The 27,001-nt window shown below is 42.0% G+C and overlaps 1 long non-coding RNA gene across 1 annotated transcript; it reads right to left on the bottom strand.

The window, feature by feature from the left end:
* Positions 1–12,472: 12,472 nt before the first annotated feature.
* LOC126499513 (uncharacterized) lies at positions 12,473–22,443 on the bottom strand. The gene is made up of 3 exons (XR_007591090.1): positions 22,111–22,443; positions 20,884–20,992; positions 12,473–14,714 (listed from the first exon to the last, which is right to left on the bottom strand). It is a non-coding gene; the product is annotated as an uncharacterized lncRNA (long non-coding RNA).
* Positions 22,444–27,001: the final 4,558 nt, after the last annotated feature.

Below are 27,001 nucleotides of genomic sequence, written 5' to 3'. Positions count from 1 at the left end.
GTGGCTCACAACCACTTGTAACTCCAGCTCCGGGACATCCAGTATCTTCTGTCCTCTGCCAGCACCTGCGCACACATGTACATAAACACATAGATTTACATTAATAAAAACATTGAATATTTTGAATTATATTTATTGATATTTTAATGTACTTATTACAAAAGTTGCCATCCTAATATTGAGTCGATTGTCACTTGCACTGACTGGTTTCTGTCTACCTCGACACAAGTTAGAGTCATCAGAGAGGAAGGAGCCTCCCTTGAGGAAATGCATCCATGAGATCCAGCTGTAAAGCATTTTATCAGTTAGTGATTGATGGGGGAGGACCATGGTGGGTGGTGCCATGTTGAATTAGGAGCGGCAGGGCTGCGTCCCCGGCACCCTGCCGCCCGCATAGCTATAGCTTATGCCCGAAATAATTACACGGAAACTGTATTCTTTCAAACACTGCCTGGCCCGGCTAGTTCCAGCTTCTTATTGGCTAGCTCTTACATATTGTTCTAACCCATTTCTAATATTCTGTGTAGCCCACGAGCTGGCTTACCAGGGAGGATCTTAACCTGCGTCTGTCTGGAGCAGGAGAATCATGGCGACTCCTGACTCAGCTAAGCTTCTTTCTCCCAGCATTCTCTTCTGTTTACTCCACCTACCTAATTTTCTGTCCTATGAGGGCCGAGGCAGTTTCTTTTATTAATCTGGAGCGGGAGAATCATGGCGACTCCTTCTGACTCAGCTTCTTTTTCCTAGCATTCTCTCCTGTCTACTCCGCCTACCTAATTTTCTGTTCTATGAGGGCCGAGGCAGTTTCTTTATTATTACAAGACCCACCTCCATCAGTGCCATCCCTGGGCTGGTAGTCCTGGGATCTACAAGAAAGCAGGCTGAGCAAGTCCTGGGAAGGAAGTAAGCTGCTCCCCTCCATGTCCCCTTCATGAGGTCCTGCCTCCAGCCTCCTGCCCTGTTTGAGTTCCTGCCCTGGCTTCCTTTAATGAAGAGCAATGTGGAAGTGGAAGGGAAATAAACCCTTTCCTCCCCAGCTTGCTTTTTGATCTATTCTTCACAGCAATAGAAACCCAAACTAACGCATCACTCATAAGTTTTTTCAAGTATGGTGGTGTAATTTTCTTTTTCTTTTCTTTTTAATATTTATTTATTTATTTATTTATTTATTTACTATGTACACAATATTCTGTCTGTATGCCTGAAGGCCAGAAGAGGGCGCCAGACCTCTTTACAGATGGTTGTGAGCTACCATGTGGTTGCTGGGAATTGAACTTAGGCCCTTTGGAAGAGCAGGCAATGCTCTTAACCACCGAGCCATCTCTCCAGTCCCTGTAATTTTCCTTTAAGACTGTTAGGGCTGAAATGCCAGTAACCCAGCTCTGATTTCTTCTGGATTATGAAGTTCTAGTAGGTACACATTGGACGTTCTCTGGAACATTTGCTAGAACTCACCCCACACCAGCTCCCCTTCTTGCCTTTTCTAATGGATGCATTGCTGGCATCTGGGACATCTATAGGTTACGTGCTTCAAGTACTTTGCACTTTTTTGAAGTCAATTTCTGAAATTTGTTTAAAATTAACCTTTATAATCTAGTTTTTTTTTATTTGAACTTGAGAAATAATACAGAAATGAGGATGGCAAGCTGGTTCGACAGGTAAACAACAGGCACTGCCAAGCTTGAGTATCTGAGTTGGGTCTCGGGAACTCACACAGGGGAAGGAATGAACCTATTCCTACAAGTTGTCCTCTGACCTCTGTGGATGTGGTGGCGCACACATGCACAAACAAACCCAGAAATGTATTTAAAAGTGCCATGTGCCACTAGGATTGCCTATTAACTATTTCCACACACATCCTCCCAATACCTTTCCAATACAAGAAACAAAATGAGATGGTTTTTTTTTTTTTTTTTTTTTCTGTATTCAACTTGCTCTATTTTGTGACCTGAATTTTTCTTAATGATTGATTTACTTTTATGTACAGGAGGTTTTTTTTTTCCTGCATGTGTGTCTGTGTGCCATGTATGTGCAGTTCATGCAGAGGCCAGAAGAAGGCCTCTGATTCTCTGGAACTAGGGTTAAGTGGTGAACTGTCCTGTGGGTGCTTGGAGTCACACCTGGGTTCTCTGGAAGATCAGCTGGTGCTCTTCACTGCTGAGCCATCTTCCCAGACCCTGATTTTTTTTTTAAAGGTTTCAGGTTTTTGTTTTTTTTTTCCCTCGAGACATGGTTCTTCTGTGTAGCTTTGGAGCCTGTCCTGGCACTAGCTCTGTAGATCAGGCTGGCCTCGAACCTACAGAGATCCACTTGCCTCTGCCTCCCAAGTGCTGGGATTAAAGGCGTGCGCCATCACCACCTGGTGGTTTCAGCTATTTAAAAAAAACATTTATTATATTTTTATGTGTATTATTGTTTTTGCCTGTGTGTGTATGTGAACCATGTGGGTGCCTGGTGCTGGAGTAGGTCAGAGACGGCTTTGAATCCCCCTGCAACTGAAGTTATGAATGGTGGTGAACCATCGTGTGTGTGCCGGGATTCAATCCTGGGCCCTTTGCAAGACCAATAAGTGTAATTAACCATGGAGACATCTCTCCAACACCCTGAATTAAAAATAGACAGATTTATTTTAATTTTATGTTAATGAGTGTTTTATCTGCCTGCGTGTCTGTGCACTTGTGTATGCAGTGCCCAAGGAGGATAGAAAAAGATGTTGGATTCTCTGGAACTTAAATTACAAGCAGGTATCAGCCCCATTGATTAGTGGGAGCTGAACTTGCTTTTTATGCAGGAAAAGCAAGTGGTTTTAACTGTTGAGCCATCTTTTCCATCCCTGACCTGAATCTCTTGGAAACATCTTAGGGATATAGTGTGCAATTACTTAACCCATTATTTTATACATTTGCATTCATGTATTCATAAGTAAAACACTTGATAAATATATATTATACATATATATATAATTTTAAATGCGCATTGGTGCTTTGCCTGCATATATGTCTGTATGAGGGTGTTGGATCTTGTATCTCCAACCCTGCATACATTGCTTTTCAGTTTCTTTTTCACTCAGGTTGGCCTCAAGCTTGCTGTGCAGCTGAGGGTAACCTTGAACTTCTGTTTTTCCTGACTTCACCTGCTAGACTCCAGGATTACAGGTACATCCCCATGCTGTGTGTTTTCTCTCTCTCTCTCTCTCTCTCTCTCTCTCTCTCTCTCTCTCTCTCTCTCTCTCTCTCTCTCTCTTTTGGTGCTAGGGATCAAGCGCAGGCCTTGTGAATGCTAGGTAAGTACTGTAGCACTGAGGTACATCCTTATAAGGCCCAGCTCTTATTATTTTAGAAGATGGAGGCTTATCTGGCCTTGCAAGCTCTTCAGAGTATAGTTTCCTATTTGATCATGGTGCCTATCCCCAGTTTTCTAGTCTGGGGAGTTGGGGGTCAGGCTTCTTTTTGATTTGATGATGATGGATCAGTCACTCTGCTGACTGCTCTGGTTGCTTTGGGACTCTCTCCAGCTCCTCTGTCTACAGGGTCCCCATTTGGAGTTCTGAAATCGTGTCCAAGCTTAGCTCTGACAGTCCCAGCCTGCTTCTCTCCTCCTCATGCGGGTGTGATGCTCTCACCTCATTTGGTGTTTTTTAATATCCTTATCATGCCTTCTGAAATTACTGACTGGAGACCTTAAAACCACTATTTTGTATTCCCCCCGGCTCTGATTTTAGAGGTAATTTAGGTCTCACCAGTTCTTTGCAGTCACATGAATGGAACACTGAGATACAGGCTGACTTCTATTGACTCTGCTGTTTTTACTGGCAAATAGAGCTGGTTTTCCAGCAAGGGCTGTATGGGATCTCCAGCTCCTCCAGTGTGTGGACAAGGCACAGCTCCTGCATTTTGTGGCTATGAAAGTGTGTCTTGGATGGTCTGGGTCTGGAAGCACCAACTGTAGCAGTGGGTTCTCCATTCCACAGTTTTCGGACCATGATGTGGCCAGACGCTCACTTGTGCAGTGTACCCTCAGGAGGTAATCTTGGAAGCTCACCCCAAAGCTGATCTTTGGACCCCTTAAAGCTGGCTGTCTTACCCCTTGGCTATCGTGTAATGAATTTCTCCAGCTTAAACTAACTAGAAATGGTTTCCATGAGTGCAGTACGACTTCCACGATGCTGTTGATTTCTGCATTTTCTGGTTTGTTGCAGTCACGCCATATTTCCAAGAGGTTTAAAACTGACTATTGTAAGGGTATTTGGTTCCATCACTGGTCATGGTTTTGGGTGATACGGTGCTAAGATCATGTACCGGTCATCCATTAACTATGGTTAATGCTTGCACTTTCTCTTCACAGTCAGAATTAAGTTTTTCAGAGGCATCAGAGTCCAATAGCAAGCTATAATGAAGTTTATTTCTAATCCGAGGAGGGTTTTGGTCCAAGACTGTTTTTAGCATGACATAATACCTCTTTCCCTTTTCTAGCGAGAACCAGTTCTTCTCCCACCTTAGCCAGGCCTGTATTTTAATAAAAATCACAAGTTGCATTCAGCTCTATTCATGATATCAAAGAGTTGCACCAACCCTAACAAAATTCCATCTCTTAATATAAGGGGGCTGTAGGCACTCCAGTTAACTCTGCTTAAGTTAGTACTGAAATAATATAAGAATTAAAATTAGAATTTTTTTCTGTGCACCTTGAAGTTTGGTTCTCAACGTTTTTTAATCATAAGATTCCTTCAGAGTGATTTTTTTTGCCTCTGTAAAGTCACCTCCACACCTCCTTAATATTGATCATAATACTCAAAGCACCGTGACACAGACTGGAAGAAGAAACTTTCAAAGATGTGTCTGATAGAGAACTGTTAGTCAAAATGTACAAAAGAACCATTGAAGTCAATACTAAAGACTAACATAATTTTAAAAAAGGTGCAAATTTGTAAACATTTGCCCTTATGCCCACAGGTAAGTGTAGCCTTTGCCCCTCATCAAGGAAACTTCTGTTTGCAGCAGATAGAGATGACTACAGAAAAACACAACCAATCAGAATGCAGAGCTGCGGAGCCCACCCCTAAAGGTACAGCTGTAAAGTACTCTTGCACCTGTGTTCAGGGAACATTTCAGAAGAGGGCCTGGAAAGACTGTAACAGCTAGAGGATCAGAAGCTACACCCATAAAGTCTCACCAACACAACAGCCCAAGTGTGAGTTGAGCTAGGAACACACCAACGGACACATGTGAAAACAGACTTAGAAAGCCCATGAAAACTCTACCATGTATAAAGAACTAAAGAGAAATAAAGAAAATTAGGAGTAGAAAAGACGATCTTTCCAGGGATTACTGGTTGATTGTCCAGTGCCAAATGGTCAGCCCTGAGAACATGCACACAGGCAGCATTATACGGACTAAACAGGTTATATTTAGGAATGCATACGTATACACATATATGCATGCAATAACAATGAAGAAAAAAGCCATGAATGAAGGTGAGTAGGAAAGGGTACATGAGAGGGTTTGGAGGGAGAAAAGTAATTATATTATAATCTCAAGTATTAAAGTAAGATTTAAAAACTGCTAAAATACCCTGCCCCCAAAAGGAAAATGTACAAATAATCTAAAGAGATAGCTTATTAAGGAAAAGGTACAGATGACAAGCATATGAAAGACACTCTCATGTGCCATTAAACCTGTAAATTAACCAGAAGACACTGTCAGTTCGCTAGAGGCTCAGAGCTGATATGGTGTAAGAGGTCCTTCTGTCTTTGTATTGCTTTCATTGGTTAATAAAGAAACTGTTTTGGGCCTGTTGATAGGGTAGAACTTAGGTAGGCCGGGAGGTCAGAACTGAATGCTGGAAGAAGAAAAGAGGAAGAGAGACGCCATGGATCTGCCGGAGATGGATGCTGGGAATTTTACCTGGTAAGCCACTGCCACGTGGCGATACACAGATTAATAGAAATGGGTTAAATTAACTTAAGAGTCAGTCAATAAGAAGTTAGAGCTAATGGGCCAAGCAGTGTTTTAATTAATATAATTTCTGTGTGGTTATTTTGGGGCTAAGCTAGCTGGGTGACGGGGATGAACAAGTGGGCCCTTCTCCAACACTGATAGAATGAATATATACTAAAACCCTCCCTAGATTGGCTGACCCAGTACAGTCAGGTTATTCTAATGTGTTTTTCACACCCAAAAGACTGAGAACCCTGCAGTGACTTGGTCCATGAAGCTGGATTCCTCAACAATCCTAACCTGGGGAGCTGGGGTTTGATATCAGTGAAGGGATTTAGGAACAGCAGTGGCAGTAGGGTATGATTTGCTAGTGACACACAGGGGTGATGGGGCAAACACAAACCTTTTTTTTTTTTTTTTATCACACCTCCTACTATCTGGGCTGCTACCAGAAGGTTCTACCCATATTTTGGGCGAGTCTTCCCACTTCAGATAACCTGATCAAGAAAATCCTATACAGGTGTGCTTAGCAGTTATCTCTTAATTTCTCCCAGATCCCGTCAAGTTGACAGGCAAGATTAACTATCATTGATACAATCACACACGTATAATGAAGACAAAAGAAACAATGGCAGCCGTCGCTGGTGAGGAGGAAGGTGGCATAGTCATTTGGAACACAGTTCTGCAGTTTCCTAAACAACTGATGTTTACTGTGACCCAGCAAAAATGTTCCTTACTATTTACCTACATGTGGGCATTACGAACATGCCCACACTAAACATACATACAGATGACGTAGGGGCCTTTATTCACAACTCCCAGGGCAAGGAAACAGCCACATCATGAAAAAGACTGCTGCCATATACAGTGGACTTCCATCCCCTCATACAACAAGTTTTGCTCATGTCAACCCCTGGGGTTCTCAAGATGCATTCTTGTCTACTGCATAATTTTAGAGCCCCATCTTGAATATTTGGTTGCTTTGTTTGTATTCCATCTTAGAACTTGAATCTGGGCTTCTTAATATATTTAGAAATAATAGACCCATGTCCTTTTCTCCAGATGGTACCTGTGGTGACATATTGCTTCTGTGTTGAGGGCACAGCTGCCTACAAAGCTGAAGTGTGTGTTCATCTTCCATCGGCACAATAGAAAGTCACGTAAAAGTGAGAGACTCTCAGTGTGTCCATACTTGGAAAATTACTTCTTTAAATTGACTCTAAAGATCTCTGCAGGTGGTCAGATCTTAGGAACTTAGGACCAGATGACGTCATTTTGGGCTGGCCTAAAATGTTGTCTTTGGCTCCTGCACCCTACGAGAAATCTTGTTAATTATGATTGTTTTTCCTAGTTAGAACTACTTTTGGAGATTTTTTTTTATAAAACATTTATTTTTATCACTTACATAACTACATAAAATATTTTCATTGGTGTCAAAATGTCCGGTCATTGCCAAGGATTTCATTTCAATTTCTTGAAATTATTGGAAGGTTCATACATTTTTATGCTGCTTGGGCTGTAATGTTAAATCATGCGTTACTAAAATTCACAGCAATTTTCATAATTTCATTGTTTTTGTCAGAACAAAGCAGCCCCCGTGACTGGCCACTAATCACCATGATTAATGCCCACACCTTCCTTATCTTCAGAAAAATGATGTGTGGAATTCATTGTTCTGAAATTGACTTTTCATGAAACCGATTTTCATGAGTACTTATAATCTGCCTTTTAGCACAGGGATATTTTAGTTCAGAATTCGTGAAGTGAATCTCTACCTGCTTATACAACTACTTCATTTCTAAGAAAACTAGAAATGTCTTTAAAAGAAAATTAGGCAGGGAAGTTATCTTATTACTTAGTCATTTTGTTTAGCCTTACGGATATTATTCAAGAAAACACAGTCTGACAGCCAGGCATGGTGGCTCGTGTCTGTGATCCCAGAATTCAAGAGGCCGAAAAGAAAGGTTACCAAAAGTTTATGTTCAGCTTGGGATACAAAATGAGTTCTAGGCCAGCTAGCTATAGGAAGGCCCTACCTGAAAACAATTGAACAGGCCACACATAATCTCTTTAGACATTGTCTTAAGGTTCTAATTGTTTGACTTCAAAGCTACATTTTAAATCTTCCTGTCTCTGTCTTCCTTGGAGCTGTGTGTTATCAAAATGTGTTTGTTACAAAATGCCCTTTAGATGTTGTACATGGAGACCACATTTAGAGAACCTGAGGAGTAAGCTTCAGGAGAAATTGTGTTCTTTGTCCTCAGTTTTGCAGCACATAGATGTCCTCAGGCATTGTAGAGCAATAACATCTGACATTGATCAAATCCCCTGGAACTTAACAGTACATTCTGCTTTGCTTAGATCTTACAGATCTACTGTGGACTGGAACTCATAGAGATGAGCCTTAAATTTAACCAGTTGTCATGGAGTTTGAAGATGGAGGTCTGTTAGTTAGTTACCTTTCCAAATGATGGGATAAAATGCCTGCACAACTCAAAGGTTTATGTTGGCTCACAGTTTGAGGGGTCACAGTCCTTTGTGCTAGGGAAACCATAGTGAAAGGACCCAGGCATCTCCTGTATTGTTTCTGTCTGCATGAAGCAAAGAGTGCCGAATGCTAGCGCTCAGCTTGGTCTCTCCTTTTTATTCAGTCCAAGATCCCCAGCCAAAGAATGAAGCTGCCACATCCAGTATGGGTCTTCCCACCTTATTAACCCAACATATGAACTCCCTCACAGACAATCCCCACGGATTTGTTTCCAAGGAGATTCTAGATGTGTCTGATTGTCAAGCAGTGGAAAGTCAGGGCTTTTGGTGAGGATACATTTGAGGGAGATACCGAGAACATGGCCTCACAATAGGCTGAGTATCCACAGAAGAGGACGCCGAGTAACAGCTTCCCCATGTGAGGACACGTTCGTCGTTTGTTTGCGCATAGTATTGTGCTAGTTACTTTTCTTATTGCTTTGATAAAATCCCACATAAACAACTTACGGGCCTGTCTCTGCCTCCTGAGTGCTGGGATTAAAGGTGTGTGCCACCACTGCTGAGCTTTTTTACTTTTTAATGTGGCTATGAGAAAGTATACACAGGCTATGTTTCTATTGGAAGGGTTACTTTGAATATATGATTATGTATATGATATATTTAATATATATACATTAATTCTGTGTCAGTTGTGATCAAATAATGGTTGACTAGTGGCCTGATCAATTAAGTTAACAGATTTATTTAAGAACATTGTATGAACTTTAAAATGAGCATCTCCATTTTAAAGCCTTCATATCCTCTTAGAGTCTGATCTCCACAAATCCTAAATTAAATGGTGGCTGTTAAGCCAGTCTTTGGAAATTAAAGCCCTGGAGGGAAAGCCTAAGGGATTGCGAGAAATGCTTTTGGCAGCGGGGAGGTGACACTTTTGGATGAGAAGAAGGGAAGGCTTTCTGCGGCAGAGGAAGGCGACCTTTGCACGTGTGTTGTTGCTCTCTTTCCCCCCAAGCACGGAAAGGTGGTCTGTAATACGAAGACATTGTTACTGAAAAAACATTAATTTAGGTAATGTTTCTTTGTAAAATCAAAACCATATTTTTCCTCTGGCATAGGAATTCTCACAGGCAAGGCAGGGAATTAAAAAGCAGAGGAAGACTTCTGGATAAAATATCCCAACTGAGGTCATTAGTAAAAGCCAGAGGCTTCTGAATTCATTAACCCAAGTGTATCTGGATGGGAACAGTGTGTGCTGTCAGACGGGTCATTAAGTCAGAGCTGCCTAGACAGTGCCTCTCCGTAGGGCTCAGGAGTACAACTGGTAGGGTGGCTTGGGCATGTGCCCCTTGTTCACAGGATGCCAGGGTAGCTCTGCATCAGTTTAGGTGCCTTTATCTTCTCACATCTTTCCATCTTGAGGAAATACACGTCTTTTGAAAAATCCAGTTAGTATTTCCGGCACCCAGCCAATGTACATTGTTATACAAATAGTAATACCTGTTTATGTGATCTAGAAATTTTAGGACTATAAAGAGGATTTGAAAGAATTATATTTTGGATGGGGACTATCTTAACATTTAGTGTAGAAAAAGAATAAATGTGTATATAATACATAGTTATATATCTATCTGATATATGTTCAAAAGTATATATGCATATCTATTTGAATGGCTTGAATCTGAAGTGCCCTGGAGGCTTGAATTTTGGGTGCTTATTTTCTGGATGCTGGTACTGTTTTGGGAGGCTATGGATACTATAGTAGGTGAGCATGAATGGTAGAAGTAGGGCCTGGAGAGCAGGCCTATGAAGGTTAAAGGCGGGACCTGGTTTGGTACTCCCTTTGCTTCCTGGGCCACAGTGATCTCAACAGTTGCTGTAGTTCATTGCCAAGGACCGACCACTCTACCTTGCCTTCCCAGTCACAGTGGACCCGCAACTGTCTGATACAGTGAGCCCAGATTGGCCCTCCCGCCCTTAAGTTGTTTATGTGCGATTTCATCAAAGCAATAAGAAAAGTAACTAGCACAATACTATGCGCAAACAAACGACGAACGTTTAATAAAAACATCAGACAGAGCCTCACAGTTTGTCAGTACATACACACACACAGACACACACACACACACACAGAAAGATAGAAAATTATACAGAATTCATACCTTTATTGAGTGTATGCTAGAAATGATTCTTGGGGACACTTCCTCCTCCATTACAGTCTTCATTATTGTGGGTGCTGTACATGTAACATCCAATTGATGTCAATGTTGACCTCCTGGGCTGGTCTATAATGAAAGGGCAATCTCTGAAAAGTTTCCTACTTCCTAACAACACCCTGTGGACGTTGATCATCGTGGCACACGTACAGGGAAGCATGCGTGCCTTTTCAAAAGGCATTGTTACTGGGGAGTCAGCGGTTAGACACAAACATCCTGATTAGACTTCTCTGAATATGTCTATGCCTTAACAAATGGGCAATAGAAAGTGCTTTTTTTTTTTTTTTGGCTTTTCAAAGCTAAAAAACCTTATTGTTCATTAAACTCATTCAGCTTTCATGCTTCAAAACAAACTACCCTGATTTCCCAGAAAACCTAAATGTGCTTGTCTCAAGTCTAGGACTGTTTGAAGTTTGAGTGCTGGGCGCTGTGCATCTGGTTTCCTGAAGTTGCCAAGGCTACATGAGGACACACCAGCTTACCTGCCTCAGGCACTTCTGGGACTTGTTGGCTTCCCTGGAGCCATAAAAGTTTTTTTTATTGTTCTTCTACATATATCATGCCATGAACTGTGTGGCCTTCTGGGACTTGAGCTGCTTGTAAAAAGACACAACATTTTTGTTGGCTGAGGTGCAGGGTGAGAATTGCTCACCACTTTTCTATAGCAACTGGAGACCTCTTTTGGGGTCACTGGTTAACCCGCACCAAGGGCAGTTAATGAACCAAGGAAGGAAATGCTAGCATCACATTTAAATATGTGAACAAGGATTTCTGAGAGCAATGGACAACCTAACCAGGGTGGGAAGACCGAGAGCCAGGGTAGGAAATAGCAAGTGCTTTGTTCTTTTCCAAGGCACACACAACTCATCGCTATCCATGGAAACAAAATAATCCGGAGTGAGCACCTTGAGTAAGGCAGAGGTTAGAAACCCTTGGCTCAACTCTCCCTCGGCAGTCTTCATTGAGTGGGCAAAGAAGTCTCTCTGAAGAGAGGCCTGCTGGCTGTACTGTGAGAACTTTGGTTGCCTGTGCTCATAACCACTACCATATATTTCTGTCACTGTATTAAACATTTAAAAAATTGAACTCCTAAGTGATATAAAATCACAAATTTACTAAAGTCAAATACTTAAGACTCGGTGCTAGCATATATGGATCATGGTCTTTTCTGTGAGGTAAGTTATGATATGTGCTGGCTAGTTTTTCACGCTAGCTAGAGTCATCTGAGAGGAGGGAACCTCAACTAAGAAAATGAATCCATGAGGTCAGTCTGTAGGTAGGTTTGTGGGGGCATTTTCTCGATTAATGACCAATGGGGACAGCCCAGGTTTTGACAGTGGAACAGTCCCTGGGCAGGTGGTCCTGAGTGTGTAAGAAAACAAACTGAGAAAGCCAGGGGCAGCAAATCCCAAAGCAGCACTCCTCCATGGCTTCTACTTCCGGAAGTTCCTGCCTTGAGTTCTTTTCCTGACGTCCCTCAGTGATGAAGTGTGACCTGAGAGTTGCAAGCTGAATAAGCAATTCTTTTCTTCCATCCCAAATTGTTTCCCGCCATGGCATTTACCACATAGAGCCAGGGCACTAGATGTTTTTCTTAGTAAGTCCCACTGAATCCTAATGGCTGCAACTGTACCCATTGGCTTAGCTGAAAGACTAATAAGCCAATAGCACCATCTGGCCTTGGAATCAGCAGATCAAATATCCAATCCCTACTCTTTTAGGCATTATTTGATAGAGAGGAATCACAGTATAGAGATCAACAATTGTTCAAGGCATCGTTCTGTTCCTTTGGCTGTATAGAAGAATCATTTATTGCAATAATTACATCAGATAATGTATCGATAAACTCACATTGTTTTGGAAGGTCACTTGTCAGAAAACCAAGAGCAGAATTCCTAGTTGAGGCATCCATAGAAAATTGAACAGGAAATAGAAGTGATTTTGAATCCAAGACCTGTCTTGGATCTTTATGAGTTTTAGAGAATGTACCCTACATTGAAATCTTGGTGCAGCTAGTATCTTCTCTGTTTTGTGTTGGCTACCAACGGTCTTGCTTATTGTTTACATTTGCAGATTTTAAAAATAGCCATTCTGTCCTGATGGATAGGGATTTGTTGATCTTAATATGTCCCAATAACCAGTCTGTGGGTGGGACAGCCATGGGACCGGTCTGTACCCATAAGTCATTCTGGAGAAGTCATGAAGGGGGCTGCCTTTTTGTCTGTGTCAGGTGACTGGTATAATGACTGATTTGTCCTGCAGTCCTAGGGAATTGCATGTGGTAGGTCAGATCTACATCACTCTATGTTCTGGTTACATTCTCCACCATTGATGGGGCACAGATAGGGAAGACAAACTGTTCTTATGAACAAGTCTGGTCTGTAGAATGAAATTCAGACACCGTCTCCATCCATGTAAGACTCAGTGCTCTTATATCGTTCCTCTGAGAACTACAAAAGAGAGGGATTATTGTATAGGTGAATAACAAAGTATAACCCATATTAGTCAAGGGTTCAAGTAGGCAATGCACTCTTCCTGCAAGGCTTATCTTTCTCATATAGAGGTGTTCACATTCTGGCAAATTAAAGGTGGTTGAAGTTGGGTAGGAAGCATATGTGGCATCTTGGGGAGATCCTCCAAGATCACACCTTGCGCCATAGCTTAGCCATTGGGGAAAGAAAGGAGTTCCCTTAGCCTTCATTTCCCCGCTGTCCTGTGTTAATATCTGCTGTGTTCTGAATGTGTCCTGTCCCCAACTCGGGTGTCGAAAGCTTAATCCCCACTGCAACACTGTTGGGGGTGGGGCACTTGGGGAAGTGTTTGGGACACCAGGGTTCTGCCCTAGTGAATGGACGGTTCTGTTGCAGAAGGGCTTGATAGTTTCCCTCTGCCCCTTCTGACTTCTGACATGAACACAGGAAAGACCATGACCGGGCACCACATCCAGGCATCTTGGCCTTAGATTCCCTAGCTCAAACCCACAATACATATCTTTTCTTTGTAAATTACACAGCTTCAAGCGCTTGTCATGGCACCACATGGACTAACCAACATCTCGCGGAGCTGTTTTGCCAAACATTTTATGAAGGAGGTATGCATATGTGCATATGATTTTTAAAAAAAAATACATTCTTGAGATAAAGCAAATAAAGGGGCTCCTAAACACACCCAGTTTAAAGATACATAAATTGGGGCCCAAAGAAGTTAGGTCCTTTGTTGAAGTTCAACAAGCTGCTCGATCAAAGCTGAAACCAGGTCTCCAGCAAGCTCCCTCCAAATTGCTCCACACTTCTCAGACGCTGCCATTGAGAAAGTTACCCCCACTCTGTAGAGTTAGAGCTTCTACTTGTTTCCAGTGAATTAAATATATCTTTATAATTAGACTGAAAATTAATGGGAAACTTTTTGCTTGTTTTCATGTCATTGTTGATTGGACAGGGACACATGCCTTGTAACCGGGGGTGAGGGTGGAACTCGTATTCTAGCTGTCATTCAAATCTTAGGGGAGTGAGGCTCGGTTCAAAGGCCCAAAGCTCCCTGGCCTCCTGCAGTCGCTCTGGCCAGTGGTTTCCTCCTGGGCCTCTAAGGCCAAGCAGCGGAGCCAAGGCTTCTAACTGGCAGCCAGACAATCTGGACCCAAAGACCCAGAACTCAAGGTGGTCTAGATTTACCTGGCTGAACACCACAATCCAGAAATGAGCTCCTGGCCTTGCATTCCTGGGCCGCACCGGCAAAGTGTGCTGCATCAGGGTGGAAAGTCTGTGTCATCTGTTCTATTTTAAACCACTCGAGAGCTGACTTTTAGGAAATGCTAAATGACCGGTTCCGGAAGAACTTCTGCGCAGAATACAATAGGCTTTTCACATAATTGTTGTTTTCTTTGCTCAGGAGCACAGTGTTTTCCAAGCATGCCTTTCCTCTTCCACTTAACCATAGTTTCCTCTCAGATTCCTACGGTCTGTTTTGCACAAAGTCCCACAAACATACAGATGCTATTTGATGCACTTTATATTAGTGCAGTTTGCTTTCTGGTTGAGATGAGCAGGGGACGAGGCTCCATGAAGTCTAAAGCTTTGTCCTTAAAAAAAAAAATCAAGCAGAAAATGTAACTGACATGTAATATTTGTACAAACATATGTGTATTGTTCTTGCCTAGTTCATCATCGGGGTCTAGTACCAGAGTGGTGTCTGACTGAGCAGGAATTTAGGAGCTCTCTGTCTCAATGTCTCACTTACTATGACAACTTGACTGGATCTAGACTCCTAGGGAACACACCTCTGGGTATGTCTGTCTGGGAGTTTCATTGAGCATTAACTGAAGAGAGAAGACACACCCTGAATGTGGGCTACAGCATACTACGGGGAGGGGCGCTAGGCTGAATTCATCTTTCTCTGCTTTCTGACTGTGGATGCAACAGCACAAGCAGCCAGACTCCTGCTCAATCTCTCCTCTCATCTCCACCCCTCCAGCCAGGACAGACCATGCTCAAGTCCTAAGCCAAAACAAACTGTTCCTCCATAAGATGATTTTGCCGTATTATGTCACATGACAAGTTACAAATACACATTTAGGCCAGGCTGATCATATGCTGGTCATCTGTGCCCTATTGGTCCTAAGCACAGTTGCTTGTCTCATCTGATTCCTGCAGTTCTACGAGTCTGCATGGGGAAACTGAGGGTTAAAGTCATCCAGTGATGTGATTTATCCCAGAGTCCTCTGGCTCTGAAGTCTGTCACCGTAGTTGCTATGTTCTTTTGTCTCTGATTGCTAGGGTGCCTTCTTAAGGGCAAGCACATTGCTTACTTGTTTCTAGAACATACAATGTGCAGAGTGGTGTTTGTAACAGTGTCTCACTGGAGGTGTAAGTATCTGTGGACTGGAAAGTTCTATGGATTCTGAACTAGATGCAGAACTAAGGCTACTCTCAGGGATAGGAAGGCTTTGACCAAGAGTCAAGTTTACCTCCCTATGACGTGAAAATTCTTATGGTCCAAGTGTTTCCACAGTGCTTTTTATCCCTTACCTGTTTCCCGCACCTAAAGCAGCTCATGTAGGCAAGAAGCCTGCCTGGTTCAGTTTTTTTCCCTCCCTCCCTCCTTCCTTCCCTCTCTCCCTCCCTCCCTCCCTCCCTCCCTCCCTCCCTCCCTCCCTCCCTCCCTCCTCCTCTCTTCTTCCCTCCTTCCCCCCCTCTTCCCCCTTTGTAAAATTTTATTTCTTTGTTGAGATATGGTCTCATGTTCTCTGGATTGTCCATGAACTTGCTGTACAGCTGAAGATGATCCTCCTGCCTCTACCCACCGAGTTCCAGCATTACAGACATGTGCATCACACAGGGTTCTCCTCGTTTCTTTCTCCCTCTACCACATCCCCCTTCTCCATATCCCCTTTTTCTTGATCTGTCTCTCTTTCTATAGAGTCCCATTATGACACCCCGGGTCCATAGCTGAGGTTGGCCTTGGCTTCAAGACCCTCCTGCTCAGCTTACCCAGGTCTGGAATAATAGGCCTGCGTCACCCTTGCCAGCCTTGCTTGCTTGTGGTTCTCTAGAAGGTCAGCACCTAGCATGGTCACTTCTTGGTTCTCCTTGACTGCTTTCTCATTGGATATGAATTCGTTGGCGGTTCAGGGAGGCTTGTTGTACTGGGGTACTCTTGCTAAACACTGAATTTTAGTAACATTTCTGTTCTCATGCTTTTCTACAACTCTTCTTCTTCTTTGGAAGAAGCACTGAAGGAACACAGACACAACGATTCACAGAAAATCATTTTTTTTTAACTTCTTCGGAGACTTCTCTAGATTCTTGCCTGGGTCCTACTGTTGTTTTGGTCCAGCTACACTCTTCCTGTACTTGAGGGATTTCAAAGCAGTCATTTGGACTTGTTTCAATTTTTTCTAACCTATCTATTTATTTTTTTTTCCAGAGGTTAAGAACATTTTGTAAATTCACAAATACCAAAAAGTATTTTCCCCAGTGAAATAGCTTTAAAGAGATCAGATCAAATTCAGAACGTTTCCCGAAGGAAAGGAAGGTCACACAGAGGTCGAATGATTAGCTGAAACAATAAAGCAAAAGAACGAAAATATCCCTCTGAACCAGTTCCTAAGGTATGCTACTTTCCACTGCGAAGCATTGGCTAATTTGTGCTATTTTCTTTCTGAAACAGCTCTGGTGGGAAAATGTGAACCGGGTCTTCTGTATATTCTCACTAACATTCTTCCGCCCCAAACATACTGCAGTGAATTCAGGCATTTGTATCCCCAGTATGTTGCTAGACTTTTTAGAGGCCAAAAGGGCCTCTGTATCTTTGTAGAGAATGACCACAAAGCCAGTTTCTTTCTGGTTTGAACTTTACTCTGTTAAGCGGTAGCTTTCATGGTCTCAGGATCTATGTTCATAAGCAAGTCCATCGGGAAAGGTTTGCAACCCTAGGAAGAGTGAAAGCCACTAGTGACTTATCTGATTTTTATCCCCCACCTGCTCTGAAGGTACTGAAGCTCTGAAACTGAGAAATCTGATAAATAAATGTTTCTCGCACATTGACTATGTACAAAGTCAAACCTCCCTTTGGGATATTCTCTAAGTAATGGCAAGGATATCGGGGCTTAGGCTGGGCAACTAGTTAGGGACACTCTTCCTGTAAATCCCTGACAGGAATGAGTTCCTGCCAGCTTGTAATTCTTTTCAATGTATTTTAATTGGGTAAGAATTTAACTTACACTCAAACCTGTCATATTTTGTAGTTAATGCAGTAAGATCTACCATATAAGATTACTCATTTAGCTTAACCAATTACATTATACTTTTGTTACTACAATTATTATTTTAGACAGAATCTCAGGATGTACACAAACTCATTATACACTTAGAATGCCTTTGAATTCCTAATCCTCCTGCCTCTACCCCCCTAGTGCTGGATTACAGGCATTTACGACTATGCCTGGTTTTATGTAGTGCTGGAGATAGAGCCCAGGGCTTTGTCAACTTTAGCGCAAGTACTATTATCAACTAAGCATATTCCTGGCCCTAATTCAAACTTCTTATGATGGCTTCCTAAGAAACTTCTCCATGCTTCTCAGACTTGCTTTTATGTACTGGCATAAGTCAATTTAAAATTACTGATTGATTTATTCTTGTACTCGCACTAGCTGGAATGAGGGACTCTGGAAACTATAAATGTATATGAGTGCTAGTAGTTGAAGCAACAATAACATACTAGTGAAATTAGTAGCACTAGAAAATTGGCAGATAAGGCGTATTCCATCCTTTCTACCAAGGTAGGCATCTCATTTACCTCAACGACTGCACCGTTCTGGAGAAGAAACCAAGGCTCAGCGTGACAAAGCAGGCTACTGACGTCACAAACAATGACAGGGACGAAACGAGAAGAAGCAATTTCTTGAAAATGCGGCAGAAATGGGGAGGGGAGCAACCTGGGTATTGTTTCAATCTCCCATTTTTACTGTTTTGTTGTCTGTGTTTTGCCTACATATATGTCTGTGCACCTATGCATGCCCGTGGAGAACCTAAGGGGCTGTGGGATGCCCTGGCACTGGGGGTACAACTGGTGGTTAGACACTATTATAGGTTCTTACGGCGGTTTGAATAAGAAATGCCTCCCTAAGCTCAGGTATTTAGCCACTTTGTCTCCAATTAGTGACCCTGTTTGAGGTGCAAGTTGCTGGAGGGTACTGGGAATCAAACCCGAGTCTTCTGGAAGAGTAGCTCATGCTCCTAAAGGCTGGGTCACCTTTCCAACTCCAGTTTCCTGCTTTTAGTTGGACAACTTTTCTTCTCTATAGCTTGCATATGAACTGTTTCCCATAGGCTTGGTTTGGAAGGCTGGTCTCCAGGGATGCTGGAAGTTGGAACCTTTAAGAATAGGGACTGTGTGATGGCATGAAGGATACTGGGGGCTTGTCTCTGGAGGTGTAATGTGGTTTGTTCACTTCTCCTCGCGTCTTTTTCTCCTTGGCCATGAGATGAATAATTTTGCTTCACCACACCCTCCAGTTATGATATGCTGTCTTGAGATAGAGCCAAAAGCAAGGATCAGCTGACCATGAATTGAGAAAACCGTGAGACAAAACAAACCACTGTTCTATGTAAGTTGTTTATCTCATGTATTTGTTATAGTGCTGAAAAGATGATTAATATGATCTTCCATTTTAAACTTGTAGTGGTTATAGTTTATTATTGTGATTGTTTTACTTATTTTCAAATTTATTTACTTTTTAATTATGTATATATGTGTGTGTATCTGCATGAGTTTAGGTGCACATGAGTCCAGGTCAAAGGCATTAAATCCCTTTGGAGCTGGAGTTATGGGAGACTGTGAGTCATCAAACTGAGTTCTAGGAAACAAATTCAGGTCTCTAGAGGATAACTTTGTACTCTTAACACTCAAGTGTAGTCAGAGGCTCCTTGTTCATTTCTCTGCTGCTCAGACCTGAGGTAATCACTTAGAAACTGTATTAATTAAACACTGTTTGGCCTATTAGGCATATGGCTAGCTAGCTCTTATATCTTAAATTAACCAATTTCTATTATTTTATATTTTAACATGAGGCTTATGGTTTACTGGTAAGGTTTCTGGGTGTCTGTCTCCTTTGGTGGCTACATGGTATCTCCCTGACTTCATCTTTTTTTCTCTTCTATCTCTGTTTGGAATTTCTGCCTTACTCTATTCTGCTCTTCTGTAGACCAAAGCAGCTTTATTTATGAACCAATAAAAGTAACACATATACGAAAGGCCTTTCCACACCATTTCCCCTTTTCTGTCTAAATAAGAAGGAAAGTTTTAACTTTAACATAGTAAAATTACATACAACAAAACAGTTATCAAGCAAGAATTATAGTTCAATATTTAGTCCATTTATATTTGGCAAATATAATTTTCTTTCTTCAACTCTTCAAAGACCCCAGAGGGTGCTAATATTACCTAAGTAAACAGGAAGTACATTGTAAGCAAATTCCAAAATTCTAGAATTGACAGAGACATCTGGCTTCATGGACAGTCACCCAAAGTTCTGTACTGTTGGGGCATCCATCTTCAACCTATAGGTCCATAGTATCTGGCAGACTTTTCCATGAAGCAAGAAATTTGAAGATTTCTTATGCTTTGTACTGGCAAAGTTCATTAGTTGCTTTTTTCCTGTGTCCTGCAAAATGTCTGGCAGTTCTCTCACGAAGCAGGAACCCTAAAGGACCATTTCACCTTCTTTTGGCAAGTTTAGCAGTCATTTTTCTGTGGGTCCTGCATGTCTAGTTCATACAACATACCATCAAGCAGTCCAGGCAAGAGCAGTTTGCCCAAATGGCTAAAACACTCCATAAGGGTAAGGAGCCTTTTCAATGTCCATCTTTCCCTTAAAGTAGATTGGTACTGCCAGGAACAGATGTGTCTCATTGTCATAAAAATTCCTAAGTCCTTAAAACATCTTAATGCCGGGACCGGGCGGTGATGGCGCACACCTTTAATCCCAGCACTCGGGAGACAGAGGCAGGCGGATCTCTGGAAGTTCGAGGCGAGGCCAGCCTGGTTTACAAGAGCTAGTTCCGGGACGGGCACCAAAGCTACAGAGAAACCCTGTCTCGAAAAACCAAAACCAAACAAACAAACAAACAAAAAACCAAAAAAAAAAATCAAACCAAAACAAACCAAACCAAAAAAACTTAATGCCATATTGTGTTAGTTTTTGAGAAGTTTGAAGAATACCTATCCATCTGAAATATATCTCTGCATATCTAGAAAACCTAAATAACATGACTACAAGCTTGACTAGTATGGATGGCTATTTATTAACCTGTATTTCTTTTTTTTTAAAGACATACTAATTTTTTTTATTATGTATACAATATTCTGCCTCCATGTGTGCCTGCAGGCCAGAAGAGGGCGCCAGATCTCATTACAGATGGTTGTGAGCCACCATGTGGTTGCTGGGAATTGAACTCAGGACCTTTGGAAGAGGAGGAAATGCTCTTAACCTCTGAGCCATCTCTCCAGCCCCTAACCTGTATTTCTTAATTATACATTTTTAAATGAGCTGCACAAACACAATACCTTAAACAAGAGCAGAAATACATGTAACAAAATTGACCTTAAATTTGTATCACTAAACCAAGATCCATACCAATGCAAAGTATTCATCTCTACAGCGCTCAAGTCATCTATCTGGTCCCTAAACCCTTCCTACTTTAAGTTGCTTTTGTGAGGGATTTTGTCTCAGTAGCAAGAAAAGTACCTACATGAAATTAGGAGTCGAGGGAAAACCCTTTCCTGTTGCTTACGGAGATAGTTTGCCTGTGTCTCGTCATTCATAACCACTGGGTCGTATGACCTTTTGAAGTAAATCATCTGCAAAAGGAAAAGAAACCATCATAGCACCGCCCAATCAAAACTCATCTAGAATTGGGAACATTGTTGTCGAGCAAAGCAAGATTCTGCAAGCAGATAGGCGTTGGCTAATACTTTCCAATACCATCATGCTGCATCCTCTTGAGACACCAGGAAGGCACGGCAGGAGGCACAAAGGCTCCTAGTGATATTCAGTTTTTTCAATGCAACTATTGATAATCTTAGAAGTTAGGATTTCAGTTCCTGTGTTCAGTGGAAGCTAGCTAGAACTCCAAAGGACAAGGGAGGTAAATAAATATTTAAGGAAGAATGAGAAGGAATCATCTCAACCACTTATGAATAATGTGATTAGTCTTTGTAGTACTTTTTATGTTTATAAGTAACATTCAATTGTTGTGGGGAGTGAATACATTGTACTGTTGTTATGAGTATTCATAACACGAGTATAGCCATGTCAAGACCCCAAAGCCTCAGACCCACAGAAATAGATCAGTCTCACGGAATGGCAAAGCCTTTCCCTTAGTGAAGGTGTTGACAGTATGCACACAAAGTATCAATCACAACTTCCTCCTTTGACTGCCCGAGATCACTCTCCTCCAGAGAACTCCTATCAAGATTAGCTAGCCTGCCCCCAATATTGTTCATATATTGTTCATAATGAACATGCAGAGTTTCTGGGCTGCTGGAGCAGCTTCATCAGAGTGCACCGCCAGCCAACCTCAGCTGTTCTGCACAAGTGTCTGCCATCTCTTCATTCCCCATCACTCCAGTCAGGTCAATCCCAAAGCCATGCAGGTTGCTGCCAGTTGTGGTATTAATAACTCTTGGCTCAGACATTGTGTTGAGCACTTTGTACACCAAGAAAAACACTTTGCTTGGCCAAGTGTCAGTCAGGTTTTTGAAATTTGTAGGTTTACCTGGCATTTTTGTATAAAACCCAGCTTTAGCCAAGAATCCTACTGAGCGAGTGTAACAGAAGTCCTCTGTTTAAACTCCTTTGTATCTAGTCACCCTGCACAGCTGACTTTGCTCCTCATCATCCGCCATCCCCGAGTGTCACATCACCCTGGTTTGTCTTCAGCAAGGATCCTATTAGGGCGGTTCAGACAGAAACTCACCATGATGATTCTGCTCAGCAGTTTTCCATCACTGACTGCCATTTTGTACCTTGGCCATTGACTTACACTTGTTCATTCTGTATTCAGAGTGAGCCTGGTCTCCTCCGTTGCTGCAGGAATTTTATTTTTATGACACGGAGGCTTATTCTTAGTTATAAATGCCTGGCCATAGCTTGACTTGTTTCTAGCCAGCTTTTCTTTCTTTCTTTTTTTTTTTTTTTGTTACTGCATCTACCTTTTACCTTTGGTCTTGTATCTTTCTCTTACCTCTGCAAATCTTACTTTCACTCTTACTCCCTGTTTTGCTGTGTAGCTGGGTGGCTGACCCCTGACGTCATCCCTTTTTTCTCTTGCTTTTTCCTCTCCAGATTACTCCTCCTATTTATATTCTCTGCCTGCCAGCCCCACCTATCCTTTCTCCTGCATTGTTATTGACTGTTCAGCTCTTGATTGGACCATCAGGTGTTTTACACAGGCAAAGAATCACAGCTTCACAGAGTTTAACAAATGTAGCATAAACAAAAGCAATACACCTTAAAATAATATTCTACAACACCCCCGCTCTGCCAGACCCCTCAGCTGTGCCTCCTCTACCTAGCACCAAGGTCCTGAAGAAAGTCTTTGCTTGTTTTAGGAAGTGTCATCAAACATCTGTTTTCCTCAACACTGTCATTTGAGTTTCAGTCACCTTGGAAACAGTGTGTCTGTCATCTCTCGGGCTACTCCTAGGTGCAGGGATTTCCCTACAAAGGCTCATATGACTAGGAGCTATTCAGTTTTTGTTCTGGACAGTAAAAAGATACACTACACCTGTCAAAAGGACACAACATTCCAGCGCTGAAGTCTTCCCTCTGAGGAACTGCACAGTGTGCAATAGCTTAGTCCCTCAGCAGTGAGCTGAGACCACACACACACACACAAACACACACACACACACACACACGCATGCAGGAAGCTCACCTGAACCTACAAGGCCTGGTTTGTTCACTGAAGGTTTTTCACATAGATGGACCACAACCACCAAAGCTCCAGACTTCTAGCAGGCAAACCGGTGTTTACCATCCATCACATTGTTTACAAAACTGTCCAGACAGACCAGTACAGTTTGCTCAAGTCTCCCAGTGTGCAAAACAGTCTTTGTTCTTGGGACATTCTAACAGTTCAGTATTCGGGAACTGGCCACAGGCCACGAACACAAACCCGCGTGGGTGATGTGCTAGATTTGAGTAGCTCAGGCCTGCGGAGTCGACTCTTTCCTGTGCAGGACGATCTTGTTGACATGCTCATTAGACAGATGAAGCACAACAGAAGTTCGTTGTCACGCTTTTGCTGCTATGACAAAATACTGCGACAAAAGCAACGTAATGGAGAAAGGGTTTATTCGGGCTCACAGTTCCAGGGTATGTCTCCTGTATTGCGAGGTCATGGCCACAGGAGCGTGACGGGACTGGTTACACATTGTCCACATTCACGAAGCAGAGAATAAAGGGGCTGTGTTCAACTTCTCTTTTTAACACAGTCTAAGTTTCTCAGCCTAGAGAGTGTTGCCACTCATAGTGGGTGGCTTTTTAAAATGAAATCTCAATTAACCTAATCAAAATCATTCCACAGGCATGCCTAGAGGCTTATCTTTGAGATGGTTCTAGAGCTCATCAAGTTTCCAGTTAAGGTTAACAATCACAGTAATCTCCTCAGCTACATTGAGAAAATGGCGGAAGTCAGACCTTACATCTGGGTGCCAATGCCCAAGCTGGCAGCTGTTATGGAAGAATGTCATTCACAAAGATACTCAGTTCAATATATGCAGCCACTTGTCCATAGCAGAACAGTCCATCGGAATTGTTTTTTTGCCTTGCAGTAGGATGATTAATGAAAGGAGACTCATACTCCAAATTTATAACGTTCCAAGAAAAAGTGTCCGAGGAAATTCTTTAGAATATATGCACCTTCTATTATAGATAGAAGGTAATGAATCCATAGAGCAAATAGTGAAGAGGCAATGGCAGCTCCAATTCTCCATGCCTGTCTCTGTGACAAGCATATGTCATTTGGTTAAATAACTCATGGTATGGAATGGAATACTATGAATCATTTATAGAGGACTATAACAGGTTAATTCATGCCAATATAGGATTATCCAAAGCATTTTAAACAGAGGAGCATTGTGAAATGTGATTGTGTTTGTGAAAAAAGAGAATCATTCATTCATGATCAATGTGTGCATGAAATGACATATATATATACACATATCTGTGCAAGCATAGAATGTCTAATAAATGGGTGCTAAATGTTGTAAAACCAAGGAAACTGAAGGAATCAAATGAATTCATATTCATGTTCATAGAGTTGGATCTTTTTTGAAAAAATCAAATATTTATTTGGCAATTAGAATGTTGCCATTTACCCCCTAAGCACTTTCTGCTCCTATTATGAGCGAAGAAAATAAAGATCACTGCAACAATCATCTTTAATTTTCAGATTTACACAACTTAGAACACCTGGGAAGAGAATCAATGTGGGATTTTTTTTCACATTGGGTTACTGGGCAGACATGTGGGCATAGGGGATTGTCTTAAGAAGTGAAAGATGTGGGAAGACCCAGCCCACTACGAGTGGTACCATTCCCTAGGCAAGGCATCCTGAACTGTATGAGTAGAGAAGTCAAGCTGAGCATAAGCAACCAAATAAGCAAGCAAGCAAACAAACAAGCAAGCATCCTTTCCCCTCTGGATGTGATCTGGGCAGCTGTCTCAAGTTCAAGAATAGACTGGAACTGTAAGCTGGAATAAATTCTCCTCTAAATTGCTTTTTATATGAGTGTTTTATCACAGCCACAGAAATGAAACTATCACATTCAGTGGAGTAAGATGCTTACATTCCTGTTGCTGAAAGCAATGGAGCCAGCATAAGAACCCTGGTGGTCTAGCCCTAGAACATGAGCTGCTACTTAAATTGTGTGCAGTTACTACTGCCCACAAATCAAGTAAAATGAAGTTAAAAACCTCACCAAGTTGAGCCAAAAAGATGACCCTCAGGGTTTCTAGCACTGGATACTCTTCCAGAAGACTTGGTTCATCCCAAACCACCACACAATAACTCGCAACTGTCTGTAATTTTAGCCTAGGGGATCTAACACCCTCTTCTGGGCATCAGGTATAAGACGTGTATGTGGTATACAGACACACATGCAGTCAAAACACCCATACATAGTAAATATGTTGAGTACGAGATAAAAGCTTATTGAGTGAAAAATTTCAAAATTGCAGATCCAAGAAAGGTATATTTTTATTCATCCTTGCTCAGCTGGGAAATCAATTTTTCCTTTATGGTTAAAATTCTGGACTGCACTTGGTAAATCATTCATAGATTTTTTTTCTGGTTAGTTTTAACAGTCATCGTGATACAATGTCATGTCACCTGGGGAGAGTCTTAAGGACGAATTGGGTAGATCAGTTTGACCTGTGGACATGTCGGTGTAGGACTGTCTGGATTGTTAATTGATGCAGGAAGCTCAGTTCATGGTGGCCCACACCCCTAGGCTGGACCCAGAACTGTGTAACAGTGGAGCAGGCCAACAAACATCTGTGTGTTTATGTGCTCTCTGCTCTCGGCCGTGAATGTGATGTGATTACTGAGGTCCTGCATTGACTTCCCTGAAACGATGAACTGTAACACAGAACTGTAAGCCAAACCAACCATTTCTTCCATACATTGCTCTTTGGTAACAGGCTTTTATCATGGCAACAGAAACGAAAACAGAGTAGTCTGAGATATGTCCGAAGACTTGTTTTTAAAAGATATTGAAAATATGCAAATACCCCTGCTAGGCACCATCACACCAGTCTGTTCAGGTCTCTGCTGTCATGTCGTTAGTGGTTGCCTTTAGCCACCGTGCTACCGGCCTTGAAAAGATGTGATGTCATATTTGGAGGGTGTGGTTGTGTGACATGGGGCACGTTGAGCTCTTGGTCCATAGGCAAAGCTGGCTCTAACTCTGTGCTTTCATTTTCCCCTTTATATCCTCCCAACCCAAACCTCCTTGGTCTATTCCTTATAGAACAGAAAATCCAAGGCATGAAGTTAAGACAGAAAGAAAACATGCCTGCATAAAAGTAGCCCAGGGACTGCAACTAAAAGGCCAATATTAATGCCTTGCTGGTAGCATAACCTTGAATGAGTTTACTGTTTTCTGAGTCTATATTTTCTATGAGTCAAATCCAAATGTCTGCTGATGAAGTTGTCAGGGTCAGATGAGAAGACATATTGAAGTAACCAGTTCGATGCCTACTGCGTGGCAGATACCTTCATGAATGAAAATGTTTTTAGCTCAAGATCTCACGTGTGGTTGTCACTTAGAAAATAGGAACAGAACGTTAATGTGAGTTTCTCAGAATGAGCCTCTCAATTCATAGCTGCTGCTTAATTGTGTGGATCAACAAATGAATAGTTATTATTGGTGTAGCCATCTATAGGTAGTCCAGTACTTACATGTTTCATCTTCTAATGACGAGTAAGTGGGACAGGCTGAGAATCCAGAGTATTAACATTGTCACGAGACTAGGTAAGTTAATGGTTTCTGTGGGAACATGATGTTTTAAGAGAGTTTAATTCCTGCAACGTATTGAATTCAGAACAGTTTCCCTCCCAATTTATATCACAATATAAATTCCTTGTAATAGAGTCTGCCCTCAACTCAGTGATTCATTTATTTTATTAGTGCCATAAAATTTGGGGTCAAGAACGCGCCCCAGTGATTTTCCTTCTGGCTCTCATTACTAAGTATTTACATCAGCGGTAAGTGATCCGCTTGGCGAGTCAGAGATAGACAGAGAGGATGGGAACGGAAGACCCCAGGTGGCAGGGCACACACGAGACAAATCCCGATTGTCAT

Source organism: Alexandromys fortis, unplaced genomic scaffold (genome assembly GCF_014885135.2).
Source record: "Alexandromys fortis isolate MF-2015 unplaced genomic scaffold, M_Fortis_MF-2015_v1.1 scaffold_11, whole genome shotgun sequence".
Classification (NCBI taxonomy): domain Eukaryota; kingdom Metazoa; phylum Chordata; class Mammalia; order Rodentia; family Cricetidae; genus Alexandromys; species Alexandromys fortis.
Note: the sequence above shows the minus strand (reverse complement) of the source record. Positions and strands in the feature narration are given on the sequence as shown.